General features: G+C 43.3%; 2 protein-coding genes across 4 annotated transcripts in view; one reads left to right on the top strand and one right to left on the bottom strand.

The window, feature by feature from the left end:
- Positions 1-8,901, bottom strand: part of ARNT2 (aryl hydrocarbon receptor nuclear translocator 2) — a 204,009-nt gene extending 195,108 nt beyond the window's left edge. Inside the window, exon 1 of the mRNA XM_059879103.1 lies at positions 8,878-8,901. The gene's annotated coding sequence lies outside the window, so the exon portion shown is untranslated. The remainder of the gene's footprint in view (positions 1-8,877) is intronic.
- Positions 1-13,383, top strand: part of CTXND1 (cortexin domain containing 1) — a 116,710-nt gene that overhangs the window by 3,451 nt on the left and 99,876 nt on the right. The gene's annotated exons all lie outside the window — the stretch shown is intronic.

The following is a 13,383-nucleotide window of genomic DNA, read 5'->3' as shown; positions in this document are numbered from 1 at the left end:
CAATGGCAACCCACTCCACTACTCTTGCCTGGAAAATCCCATGGGCGGAGGAGCCTGGTAGGCTGCAGTCCGTGGAGTCGCTAAGAGTCGGACATGACTGAGCGTCTTCACTTTCACTTATCTCTTTCGTGCATTGGAGAAGGAAATGGCAACCCACTCCAGTGTTCTTGCCTGGAGAATCCCAGGGACGGGGGAGCCTTGTAGGCTGCCCTCTATGGGGTCGCACAGAGTCAGACACGACTGAAGCAACTTAGCAGCAGCAGCAGCAGCCACCCTAGTAAGTGTTGTCAACCTACCCATAGGCCTCTTCACTAGAGTCTGCCTTGGCTAAGAGATGCCCACGTGCACACTGAAGGGATCCTGAGATATACCAAATACAGAGTCAGTACCAGGCAAATCTAAATGATTGACCAGAGGAAACCTGGAAGAAATACCCACTAAAAGTGATTCAAACTACCACCAGGGCATGACTCTCTCTCTGAGCCTGCCTGTGTGTCTATCCACACCAACTGTACTCTAGTAAATACTGGTTTCACAACTTTCTATCTCTGTGGGAACTCTTTTCTGCAAAGCTGAAGGGCCTTGTCACTGACCACTGACCTAGTGACTAGGTCCTCTTATCTCCAAGACCCCATCTCAATCTCTGGTGGGGAACTGAAGCTCTACTTCAAACCACTGCAGGCCAAGGTTACCTGAGGTCAGTCAGGGAACTAGATCCCATGTACCACAACTATAAGACCAGGTGCGGCCAAATAAATTAATAAATATTAAAAAGTAATAAAAAAAAAAAAAGGTGGACCAGGCCTAGACAGATAATGAGGTATAGAGAGAGAACAGTTTGGGTACACCCCATCCTTGTATCAAGTCGCTGCCCCTGATTTTCCCAGCGTCAGTTAAATGAGAGCTCAGCCTCTCTTCCACATCCTCCCAAATGGCAGCACACTCAAATAACCCCATGCACTTAACAAATACACAGGGCCTCCTTGATGGCTCAGTGGTAAAAAATCCACCTGCCAATGCAGGAGACACAAGTTTGATCCCTGGGTCAGGAAGATCCCCTGAAGGAGGAATTAACAACCCACTCCAGTATTCTTGCCTGGAAAATCCCATAGAAAAAGGAGCCTGGGGGACTACAGTCCACAGGGTCACAAAGAGTCAGACATGACTAGCGACTAATCAAGAACAACAAGGATATTTGACTGAAGATTTGTCACTCCATCTCAAGCAAGGTAAAAATCCATTTTTAATGCTTCTGCTACCCAGGCGATTCTTTTTTAGGCTCTGCTCTGTACGAGTATCTTCACATAGGCCCCAGCATCACTGTACCCTCACTGCCACCAAACTCTTTCCCTTCTCCAACTTTCCACACCCCTTAGAAGTAAGCCAGTTTCTCTCCTTGGCATTCATATGTCAGCCACTCCATGTGGCTCATTTTGGTATTATCTCCAAATATATTTTTTAATAGTCTCCCTAAAAAACTAAAATTGTAGCGAACATGACCGTTTTACTCGCAGACACACATATATTCAACTGTGCTGTTGAAAAGTGAAAGTGTTAGTCGCTCAGTCATGTCCGACACTTTGCAACCTCACGGACTGTATCCCAACAGTCTCCTCTATCCATGAATTCTCCAGGCAAGAATTCAGGAATGGGTAGCTATTCCCTTTTCCAGGGGATCTTCCCGACCCCGAAATTGAACACCTACATTGCAGGTGGATTCTTTACCGTCTGAGCCACTGGGGAAGCCTTAACTGTGCTGTCGCCTTCTCCCCATTTTTCTAAAATGTTACTCTGCAAATATCTTTAGTCCTTCTTTTTGCATTTGTCCATGGCAATAAAAGAATGTGGATGACTACAAGACACTGGGACACTTTGTGTCCTATAGTCTGCTTGGAGTCTGTGGTGCTGTGGTTTTTAGTAAGTAATAAACATATTTGAGTTTTAACAGAGAAGGAGACATTTCATCTTCTCCCCCGATCCCCACACCTTCCAGGTGGAAGGGCCTTTTGGCATCACCCAATTCAGCCCCCAGAGTTTGCAGATGAGGGAACTGAGACTCAAGGCAGGGAACTGACTTTGCCAAGGTCACACAGCTCAATAGCTAGATAAGATTTGGTGTTTTGTTTTGTTTTCTATTGAGCTGCATGAACTGTTTGTATATTTTAGATTAATCCCTTATCAGTTGCCTCATTTGCACATATTTTCTCCCATAATTTGTTGTTGTTGTTCAGTTGCAAAGTTGTATCCAGCTCTCTGAGACCCCATGGACTGCATGTAGCATGCCAGGCTTCCCTGTCCTTCACTGTCTCCCAGAACCTGCTCAAACTCATGTCCATTCAGTCAGTGATGCCATCCAATCATTCCATCCTCTGTCATCCCCTTCTCCTCCTGCCCTCAGTCTTTCCCAGCATCAGGGTCTTTTCCAATGAGATAGCTCTTCGCATCAGGTGGCCAAAGTATTGGAGCTTCAGCTTCAGCAACAATCCTTCAAATGAATATTCAGAGTTGATTTCCTTTAAGACTGACTGGTTTGATCTCCTTGCTGTCCAAGAGACCCTGGAGAATCTTCTCCAGTACCACAGTTCAAAACCATCAGTTCTTCAGCACTCAGTCTTCCATATGGTCCACCTCTCACATTCATACGTGACTCCTGGAAAAACCATGGCTTTGACTAGATGGACCTTTGTCGCCAAAGTGATGTCTCTGCTTTTTCATATGCCATCTAGGTTTGTCATAACTTTTCTTCCAAGGAGCAAGCGTCTTTTAATTTCATGGTTGCAGTCACCATATACATTATAAGGGTTGTGGTTTTGTTTTCTACATGGTTTTCTTTGCTCTGCAAAAGGTTTTACGTTTAATTAGGCCCCATTTGTTTATTTATGTTTTTATTTTCATCACTCGAGGCAGTGCGTCAAAAAGATCTTGCTATGATTTTTGTCAGAGTGTTCTGCCTATATTTTCTTCTAAGAGTTTTATAGTATCTGGCCTTACATTTAGGTCTTTCATCCATTTTGAGTTTAATTTTGTGTATGGTGTTAGGCAGTGTTCTAATTCCATTCTTTTACATGTAGCAGTCTAGTTTTCCCAGCACTACTTATTGAAGAGACGGTCTTTTCTCCATTGTATGCATTTGCCTCCTTTGTCATAGATTGTGCTGTGTGTGTGCTATTGCTAAGTTGCTTCAGTCATGTCCAACTATTTGCGACCTCATGGATGGTAGCCCACCAGGCTCCTCTGTCCATAGGATTCTCCAGGTAAGAATACTAGAGTGAGTTTCCATGCCCTCCTGCAGAGGATCTTCCCGGCCCAAGGATTAAACCCAGGTCTCCTGCATTATAGGTTCTTTGCCGTCTGAGCCACCAGGCAAAGAACCCCTTTGTCATAGATTATGTGACCTTAGGTGCGTGGGTTTAGCCCTAGACTTTCTATCCTGTTCCAATGATCTGTATTTCTAGCCAGATAAGACTTGGAGCCAAGTCACCCACAGTGCCGGGATTTGGGGCTGGTGGTGGGATGAGGAGGGTGTTGAGAAGTAGTAGAGGAATGAGTGATTTGGGTGCTCATCCTCTCTTGTCTCTCAGTGTTAAATAAGTAACTACCCAGAAACATCGATTGTGGATGAAAACCCCACTCTTAAGTAAACAGTCTGAAACAGAGCAGTTAGTCATTGTTGAAAACTGAGTGGTGTTTGCATAATACAATGTCTCTTGCTAATTATGAGAGCTAGTAGACTGTGACCAGTTAACAGGCTCAGGAATTCCACTCAAACGTTAAACAACCTAGAACTCTTTTAAATTCCAAATGAGGATCTTGCTTTGGAAGCTGAGATTTGCATTAAAACACACACACACACACACACACACACACACACACAGACCCATGGGATTGGGTCCCACAGCATGTGATTCTGGGTATGGTGTTCCCAGAATGACTTGGGTTGCCAGACACAATGCTGGTAAGACTGGGTGGGGGAAAGCAAACACCTTGACTCTGCTTGTATCCCTTTGGTATGAGAGACAGGACTTCCTTTGTATGATGCATAACATCCCAGGAATTGTTATCTTCTTTTAACTTTAAGATGGCAAGAGGCCAGGAATGCAAACACATGGCATGAAAATGTATACAACAGATACTACTAGAAATTCAGGAAGAAATTGGAGGGGTGGGATGGGAAGGAGGCTCAAGAGGGAAGGGATATATGTATAAGTATAGCTGATTCACATTGTTGTACAGCAGGAACTAACACAACATTGTAAGGGAACTATACTCCAATTAAAAATATATATGAAATGGAATTCAAGAAGAAACTGACAAAAATCACAGTGCAGATTTTAGCTAAGATTTTTCTGGTGGTTGACAGAATAACAACAAAAGCAACTATAAAACATGCTGATTTGAAGTTTATTATTTACTCTTGGCTGTAACTCGGGACCCCTAAGACTCTGCTCCTGAATCTGACTGAAGCTCTTCCTCTTAGCATGAGCCAGAGTTACTTGGCCCCCAGGGTGGCTGTGATTGAGTGGGTTTGCAGACAATGACTGGACCATATAGGACAGGCATAATCTTCCTTCCTGGAGATGTTCGTCTCTTGGGAGATGCTCTCAAACTCTCTGAAACTCTGTGTGGCCCCCATGAATGGAGAGAGGCTGGGGCTGGCCCTGGCTCAGATGCCTGCCTCTACGCCAGCTGTGCCCATGAGGCAGGTGACTTTGACTGTCCCTTCTTGGGATAGGAGACCTGATCCTGTAAGAAGAATGAGGCTCCTGATGAAGCCCTGTGGCTGGAGCCATGAAGAAGCAGCGCTCAAGAACACAGGGCTGCCATTCCAAAAGGATGGAATGGCTAGGAAGATGTTTGCACAGATGGCTGCTGCAAAGTGAGAGAAATGAAAGAAGGAGAAAAAATTAACAAAGAGAAATGCAGAAAGTGATATAGCAGGCAACGAAAGAAGCACTTACCAATTAGTCCAAGGGCTGAGCCTTTGGAAAGGACCTTTACCTCTGACACTCAATCTCCATTCCCCATCAACAATTACATTCTAGTAAAGTTCTACTGCTGCTGCCAAGTCACTACAGTCGTGTCCGACTCTGTGCGACCCCATAGACGGAAGCGCACCAGGCTCCCCCGTCCCTGGGATTCTCCAGGCAAGAACACTGGAGTGGGTTGCCAATTCCTTCTCCAATGCACGAAAGAGATAAGTGAAAGGGAAGTCGCTCAGTCGTGTCCAGCTCTTAGCGACCCCATGGACTGCAGCCTACCAGGGTCTTCCGTCCATGGGATTTTCCAGGCAAGAGTACTGGAGTGGGGTGCCATTGCCTTCTCCGTAGTAAAATTCAGGACTTGTTATTTCCTACACACACCAGGAGGCTTCCTTTGCCCCGAACCCCACCCCCATTCCTAATGGCTCAGTGGTAAAGAATCTGCCTGCCAAGGCAGGAGACATGGGTTCGATCCTGAGGTTGGGAAGATCCCCTGGAGAAGGAAATGGCGACCTACTCCAGTATTCTTGCCTGGGAAACCCCATGGGCAGAGGAGTCTGGCAGGCTATACAGTCCATGGGGTTGCCAAGAGTCAGACTCGACTTAGTGACTAAACAACAACAGCAACCCATGACCTTCTTACCATTATTGCCTCCTCACTTAGAAGCAGTGACTTCATGATTTCTTCCACGGAGGGGCTCCATTTCCCTCCGTTTCCTTCATTTCAGCATATATCTCTCTATACTGGGGTTGATTTTTTATGTTTTTGTTTCATTAAGCTGTGAGCTACTGCCTTTATCTTTTTTTTCCTTTTATACCGAGTTCATATCCTGACCCCTTTGAAGCATTCTAGGGCTTTGCTGGTGGCTCATGTGGTAAAGAACCTGCCTGTAATTCAGGAGACCTGGGTTCGATCCCTGGGTAGGGAAGATACCCTGGAGAAGGGAGTGGCTACCCACTCCAGGATTCTTGCCTGGGGAATTGCACAGACAGAAGAACCTGATGGACTACAATCCGTGGGGTCAACAAGAGTCAGACATGACTGAGTGACAATTTTTCTTTTTCTTTTTTTATGAAATATTCTAATATTCATGGAAAGAGTGGTTAAGTATCTTATCAGACATGAGAGAGCCTGTAATCCACCATGCCTCCCTACTGTTCCCTCCTTGATAGGATACATAGAATGAAATGTTGCTTCTATCTATAACATCTCACGCATTTCCAGTGATAGAGAACCCTAGCATCTCTATTTTTTAACTTCTCTAGGCTGGATTTTTATTTTTAATTTCCTGCTATAGTTTTGATCCATGTGAAAAGCTACATCAGTTACTCTTGGAGAACAAGAGGGAAATGAGTATGAAAAAAGGTCTTCCACCCAAAGCTCAATGCTCTATGCCATTTAGTGGAGTGAAAGTGAAATTCACTCAGTCATGTCCCACTCTTTGTGACCCCATGGACTATATTGTCCATGGAATTCTCTAGGCCGGAATACTGGAGTGGATAGCCTTTCCCTTCACCAGGGGATCTCCCCAACCCAGGGATCCAACCCAGGTCTCCCACACTGTGGGTGGATTCTTTACCAGCTGAGCCACCAGGAAAGCCCATGTAAGTCTTCCTTTTTTCCCAGTGCATGAGAAGGATTATAATAATTCCATTTCCAGTAGGAATTATAACAACTCTTCTATGTACAGCACTTTCTGACTCTCACATCACTCTGACACTACTATTTCACAAGCTAGGGCATTTTTGATTTGGTCTTATAAATGAAGAATTTCAGCATGTGAAAATAATATTTTGTTAGATAATCACTTTCCTGTTTGTGTGAATCCATTTTGGAAACCACCTCACAAACGACAACAATTTTCTTTTTCAGCATAACCAGATTCTCTGGATGTTTTTATCAGATAATACTGTGTGCATTGGGTCTTCTCACATGTTACATATTTACAGAGGTAATTTTTGCTTAAAAATGCCCAGTGAATTAACAGAGTTAATGATCAATCTCTCTTTCCAGGTGATATTCGAAATTCTGTTGGCATCCACAGTGGTCTCTCTGATACGACACGTCTAGACCAAACTCATTATCCAGCCAACTGGTCTGTGACTGTTCAATCATTTGCATGCAAATGACCACAAATAAAGGGCAGGTGACAATGATTTCCTTTCCTGTAGGTCACAGTGTTCAAGGGAAATCTGTTTCTGTTCAAGAACATTTATTTTGGGAATGCTTAGTCTCCCTCATTGAGGGGTTAGCTTTTGGTCTTTTGAATATCTACCTGTTTTAATCATGGTCAGAGACTTCTAGAGGGGAACTTGAAAACCCATCTAGTATATGATTTAGAGGTGAACCTTTGAAATTTTCCATTTCTCTCTGCTTGTTGTATCTGTTGTTGTTGTTTAATCACTAAGCCATGTCTGACTCATTTTCAAACCCGTGGACTATTGCCCCAACAGGCTCCTCTGTCCCTGGAATTCTCCAGGCAAGAATACTGGAGTGGGTTACCATTTTTGTCTCCAGGGGGTCTTCCTGACCCAGGGATCAAATCCATGTTTCCTGCATTGGCAGGTGGATAATCTTTACCACTGAGATACCTGCCATTCACCCCAATCATCAATATTTCACAGTACTTGCTTTCTCACTTCCTCTCTCTGTGTACATCTTCAGTGGTTTCAGTTCAAACCATTTGAACAATCTCAAATGGTTTATGAACCATTTGAGAATAACTGGAGACATGACAGCCCTTTCTGCTGAATACATGCTAAGTCTCCAGTCGTGTCCGATTCTTTGTGACCCCATGGACTGTGGCCCACCAGGCTCCTCCATCCACGGGATTTTCCAGGCAAGAGTACTGGAGTGGGTTGCCATTGCCTTCTCCAGGGGATCTTTCCAACCCAAGGATCGAACCCACGTCTCTTACGTCTTCTGCGTTGGCAGGTGGGTTCTTTACCACTAGCGCCACCTGGGAAGCCCTGCTGAATACTTCAGTGTGTATTTCCTAAGAACAAGGACTCTGTCTTACATAAGCACATTATAATTATTCAAATCGAGAAGTTATCTCTGATTAAATAATTATCTAAGCCACACACCCTACTTATTTTTCCCCAATTACCTGAAAAACGTTCCTTATATTAAAAAAAATTCTGTCCAGTGTGAGATCATATGTTGCCATGTCTCTGTCATTTCCTCTAATCTAGAAATGTTTCCACTTCTTTCTTTAGTGGACTGTATATTTTTTGGAACAGTTTTAAGAGTCACAGAAAAATTGAGCAGAAAGTACAAAAAGTCCCTATATACCCTCTGCCCACACAAGTGCAACCTCCCCACTATCAACATCATACTCCAAAGTGATACTTTCGTCACAGCTGATGAGTCTGGGGACTGCCCTGGTGGTCCAGTGACTAAGAGCCTGCACTTCCAATGCAAAGAGCTGGGGTTCAATCCTTAGTCAGAGAACTGGGTCCCTCATGCTGCAACTAAGAATTCGTTGCCTCAATTAACCAGGAGAGCCAAATAAATAAAAATAAATAAATATTTAAAGCAAAAACAATTGATGAGCCTACATTGATACATCATAATCACTCCAAGTCCATAGTTTACATCATGGCTCACTCTTAGTGGTATGTATTCTATAGGTTTTAACAAATATATAAAAACATTCATCTCTTATTACAGTATCCCACAGGGTAGTTTTTGAAATGTTGATAGAAACATCTCACAGCCACACACCTATGGAAATGGTGAAAACCCAAGTGTTTCTTGTGTGTGTGTGATTTTTGCTGTGGTACATAAATCAATTATAAATAAATATATTTTACAATTGATGGTGTCAATGAAATACAGTGTTGTGCCCATTGTTCAGATAAGGAAGCAGAGGCTCAGGGTGATTAAGTAACTCACCAAGCGAGTAAGAGACAGATCCAAGGTCTGACTGCACACATCAGCTCTTAGGCAGTCTGCACCACACTGCTCACAGCTCTGGTTTCGGCGTTACGGTCTCCACCTACTTTGCCCTCCAGGTCTTGTAATACAGAGTACTCACACACAGACGTTTGGCTCTGTCTTGAGGCAGTACAGGTTAACCAGTGTCAACTATAAATTGGCACTTGCCGTCTACCTCTACAAGGATTAAATCAGGTGCTTCTGCAGCTGCCGACCTTCAGCACCCCGGAAAGGAATTCAGACTGGAGAGCAGAAATGAGGCACTCTGTGCTCTGGGAAAACTGGCAGGACAAGTCTTTAGATACATATTTTCAGGAGCTGGTTTCAAATTCTTGCATCTCCTCACATGTAGAAAAGCACTAAAATCCTTCATGGTGACCACTGCTCCTTGCGACTAACAATAACCTCCTGCAAAAAATACATGCTAGATTGCATGTACTCCCCCTTCACCAAAATCACATCTATACTGACCTTCCCCCACTGCCTCTCTGGACCAGTTTCTCAGAGCTCTTTAAGGTGCTGTTCTCCTGGGCTATCAACCTCATTTTGTCCCGAATAAAGCTTAACTCACAACTCTCACATTCTACATTTTCTTAAGTCGACATCAGAAATCCCCAAGCCCATTGAGATGATCTTGGGAGCAGGGACCTGGCATTCCTGAGTTCTTTCTACTCCTGAGACTATTTGCAAATGAAAACAATGGATTCTTTCAGTCTCTTTTGAGAAATATTCCTTGTCTCCTACAAGACCTGGGCCTCAGGTCTTTTTCTGAGATTTCAAAATGAAAATCAGAAGTAATATTAACATGTAAGATAACAAAAAAATGTCTGTGTAAGCTGAGTCAGGAAAAAATAGAACACGATATAAATTCAAGTAAAAGATGGCTTTGAGGGGCACATAAGCAGAATATTCTCAGCTTGTGTCCCCCCTAAAACATTGTGACCCACACAGCAGCATGCTCACTGTTATTGCAGCTCAAACGGTGAAAGCAAAGCACAATACACAGCTCAAATGCTCTTTTTGTATTTGGCTCTTGCACCTCATAAATATGTTCAGTTATTTAAATTAAATTGTACCTAAGCCAGCTCAACCCAAAAGATAACATTTCCTGCTCTCACAAGGCATTTGTTCTATTTATATCCCAGAACACCATCAAAGAAAACATACTTCAGATCTACTTTCTTATTTTGCTGAAAGTAGCATGTACAACGAAGGACTTCAAACTCAATTGGCACATTAACATAATCACATCAGGCAAGCACTTGACAGTTGGAAATTGGGTAAATCAAAGCGAATGATTTTAGCCCCTCGCTTTACAATTAGGCAAAAAGAAAAAAGAATAGCTTAAATGCTGTCAGATGCGTTTACTATAGTTATACCTAACTGATGACGCTGGAATTGTTGACACTCAAAGAGTGCTTAAATTTCTCTTCATATTTAAATAAGTCAGAAGTTAAACACATGTATTGGATGGTGTGGTGGTAAAGAACTCACCTGCCAATGCAGGAGACATAAGATACGTGGGTTCGATCCTTGGGATGGGAAGATCCCTTGGAGAAGGGCATGACAACCCACTCCAGTGTTCTTACCTGGAGAATCCCATGGACAGAGGATCCCGGAGGGCTATAGCTCACAGGGTCGCAAAGAGTCAGACATGACTGAAGCGACTTAGTACACACACATTGTCCTACTTAGAGGCTTCCTTCTGACCATCTGTGCTAAATGTAGCAAGAAAGCTCTCTTGCTTTCAACGGCATCCCACACTGGAGCTTTCATGCCACTGTGAGAAGTTCTGCAATGAAAACACGTGGTCATGCAGCCTAGCCACAGCAGTGGTCCTTTTTGGAAGCTGGGACCAGATCTGTGGAAAACAATTTTTCCAGTGAGAGGTGTGGAGAACAGTTTTGAGATGATTCAAGTGCATTATATTTATTGTGTACTTTATTTCTATCATTATTGCATCAGCTCCACCTCAGATCAGCAGGCATCAGATCCTGGAGGTTGGGGACCCCTGGATTATAGGTTGGGGATCCCTGGGCCATAGTTAACAATACTGTGTTATAAACTTGAAATTTGTCCAAAGAGTAAACCTTAAATATTCCTACCACGCAAAAAAAGTAATTACACTAAGTGATGGGGGTATTAACTAACTCTATTGTGATAAGTATTTCATAATATATAAGTGTAACAAATCAACATATTTTACACCTTGATGGTGGTTTAGTCACAGTGATTTTGGAGCCCAAAAAGATAAAGTCAGCCACAGTTTCCACCATTTCCCCATCTTTTTGCCATGAAGTGATGGGACCAGATGCCATGATCTTAGTGTTCTGAATGTTGAGCTTTAAGCCAACTTTTTCACTCTCCTCTTTCACTTTCATCAAGAAGCTCTTTGGTTCTTTACTTTCTGCCATAAGGGTGGTGTCATCTGCATATCTGAAGTTACTAATATTTCTCCCGGCAATCTTGATTCCAGCTTGTGCTTCTTCCAGCCCAGTGTTTCTCATGATGTACTCTGCATACAAGTTAAATAGGCAGGGTGACAATGTACAGCCTTGACGTACTCCTTTTCCTAGTTGGAAACCAGTCTGTTGTTCCATGTCCAGTTCTAACTGCTGCTCCTGACCTGCATACAGGTTTCTCAAGAGGCAGGTCAGGTGGTCTGGTATTCCCATCTCTTTCAGAATTTTCCACAGTTTATTGTGATCCACACAAAGGCTTTGGCATAGTCAATAAAGCAGAAATAGATGTTTTTCTGGAACTCTCTTGCTTTTTCCATGATCCAGCAGATGTTAGCAATTTGATCTCTGGCTCCTCTGACTTTTCTAAAATCAGCTTGAACATCTGGAAGTTCATGGTTCACATATTGCTGAAGCCTGGCTTGGAGAATTTTGAGCATTACTTTACTAGCGTGTGAGCGGAGTGCAATTGTGTGGTAGTTTGAGCATTCTTTGGCATTGCCTTTCTTTGGGATTGGAATGAAAACTGACCTTTTCCAGTCCTGTGGCCACTGCTGAGTTTTCCAAATTTGCTGGCATAATGAGTGCAGCACTTTCACAGCATCATCTTTCAGGATTTGAAATAGCTCAACTGGAATTCCGTCACCTCCACTAGCTTTGTTCCTAGTAATGCTTTGTAAGGCCCACTTAACTTCACATTCCAGGATGTCTGGCTCTAGGTGAGTGATCACACCATCGTGATTATCTGGGTCGTGAAGATCTTTTTCGTACAGTTCTTCTGTGTATTCTTGCCACCTCTTCTTAATATCTTCTGCTTCTGTTAGGTCCATACCATTTCTGTCCTTTATTGAGCCCATCTTTGCATGAAATGTTCCCTTGATATCTCTAATTTTCTTGAAGAGATCTCTAGTCTTTCCCATTCTATTGTTTTCCTCTATTTCTTTGCATTAATCACTGAGGAAGGCTTTCTTATCTCTCCTTGCTATTCTTTGGAACTCTGCATTCAGATGCTTATCTTTCCTTTTCTCCTTTGCTTCTCGCTTCTCTTCTTTTCACAGCTATTCCTAAGGCTTCCTCAGACAGCCATTTTGCCTTTTTGCATTTCTTTTTCTTGGGGATGGTCTTGATGCCTGTCTCTGGTACAATGTCACAAACCTCCATCCATAGTTCATCAGGCACTCTGTCTATCAGATCTAGTTCCTTAAATCTATTTCTCACTTCCACTGTATAATCAAAAGGGATTTGATTTAGGTCATACCTGAATGGTCTAGTGGTTTTCCCCATTTTATTCAATTTAAGTCTGTATTTGGCCATAAGGAGTTCATGATCTGAGCCACAGTCAGCTCCTGGTCTTATTTCTGCTGACTGTATAGAGCTTCTCCATCTTTGGCTGCAAAGAATATAATCAATCTGATTTCGGTGTTGGCCATCTGGTGATGTCTATGTGTAGAGTCTTCTCTTGTGTTGTTGGAAGAGGGTGTTTACTATGACCACTGCATTCTCCTGGCAAAACTCTGTTAGCTTTTGTCCTGCTTCATTCTGTACTCCAAGGCCAAATTTGCCTGTTACTCCAGGTGTCTCTTGACTTCCTACTTTTGCATTGCCGTCCCCTATAATGAAAAGGACATCTTTTTTGGGTGTTAGTTCTAAAAGGTCTTGTAGGTCTTCATAGAACCATTCAGCTTCAGCTTCTTCAGTGTTACTACATGCGTGTCCAATCCCTGGGATGGCCAGATCCCCTGGAGAAGGAAATGGCAACCTACTCCAGTATTCTTGCCTGGAGAATTCCATAGACAGAGGAGCCGGGTGGGCTGCAGTCTGTGAGGTCACACAGAGTCACAACAAACAACATATTACTGCTACAACCCACAGGGGTTGGTGGGGGGAGGGAAATACTGAGTACAGTGGGTTGGCCCCACTCACTGAAGTTTGAAGCCCACCACTGCTTAATGAGGAGGATGGGGATTCCTGACAGCTACTCACCCCTTCCTTGGTTAAGAGTTTG

Source organism: Bos taurus, chromosome 21 (genome assembly GCF_002263795.3).
Source record: "Bos taurus isolate L1 Dominette 01449 registration number 42190680 breed Hereford chromosome 21, ARS-UCD2.0, whole genome shotgun sequence".
Classification (NCBI taxonomy): Eukaryota; Metazoa; Chordata; class Mammalia; order Artiodactyla; family Bovidae; genus Bos; species Bos taurus.
Note: the sequence above shows the minus strand (reverse complement) of the source record. Positions and strands in the feature narration are given on the sequence as shown.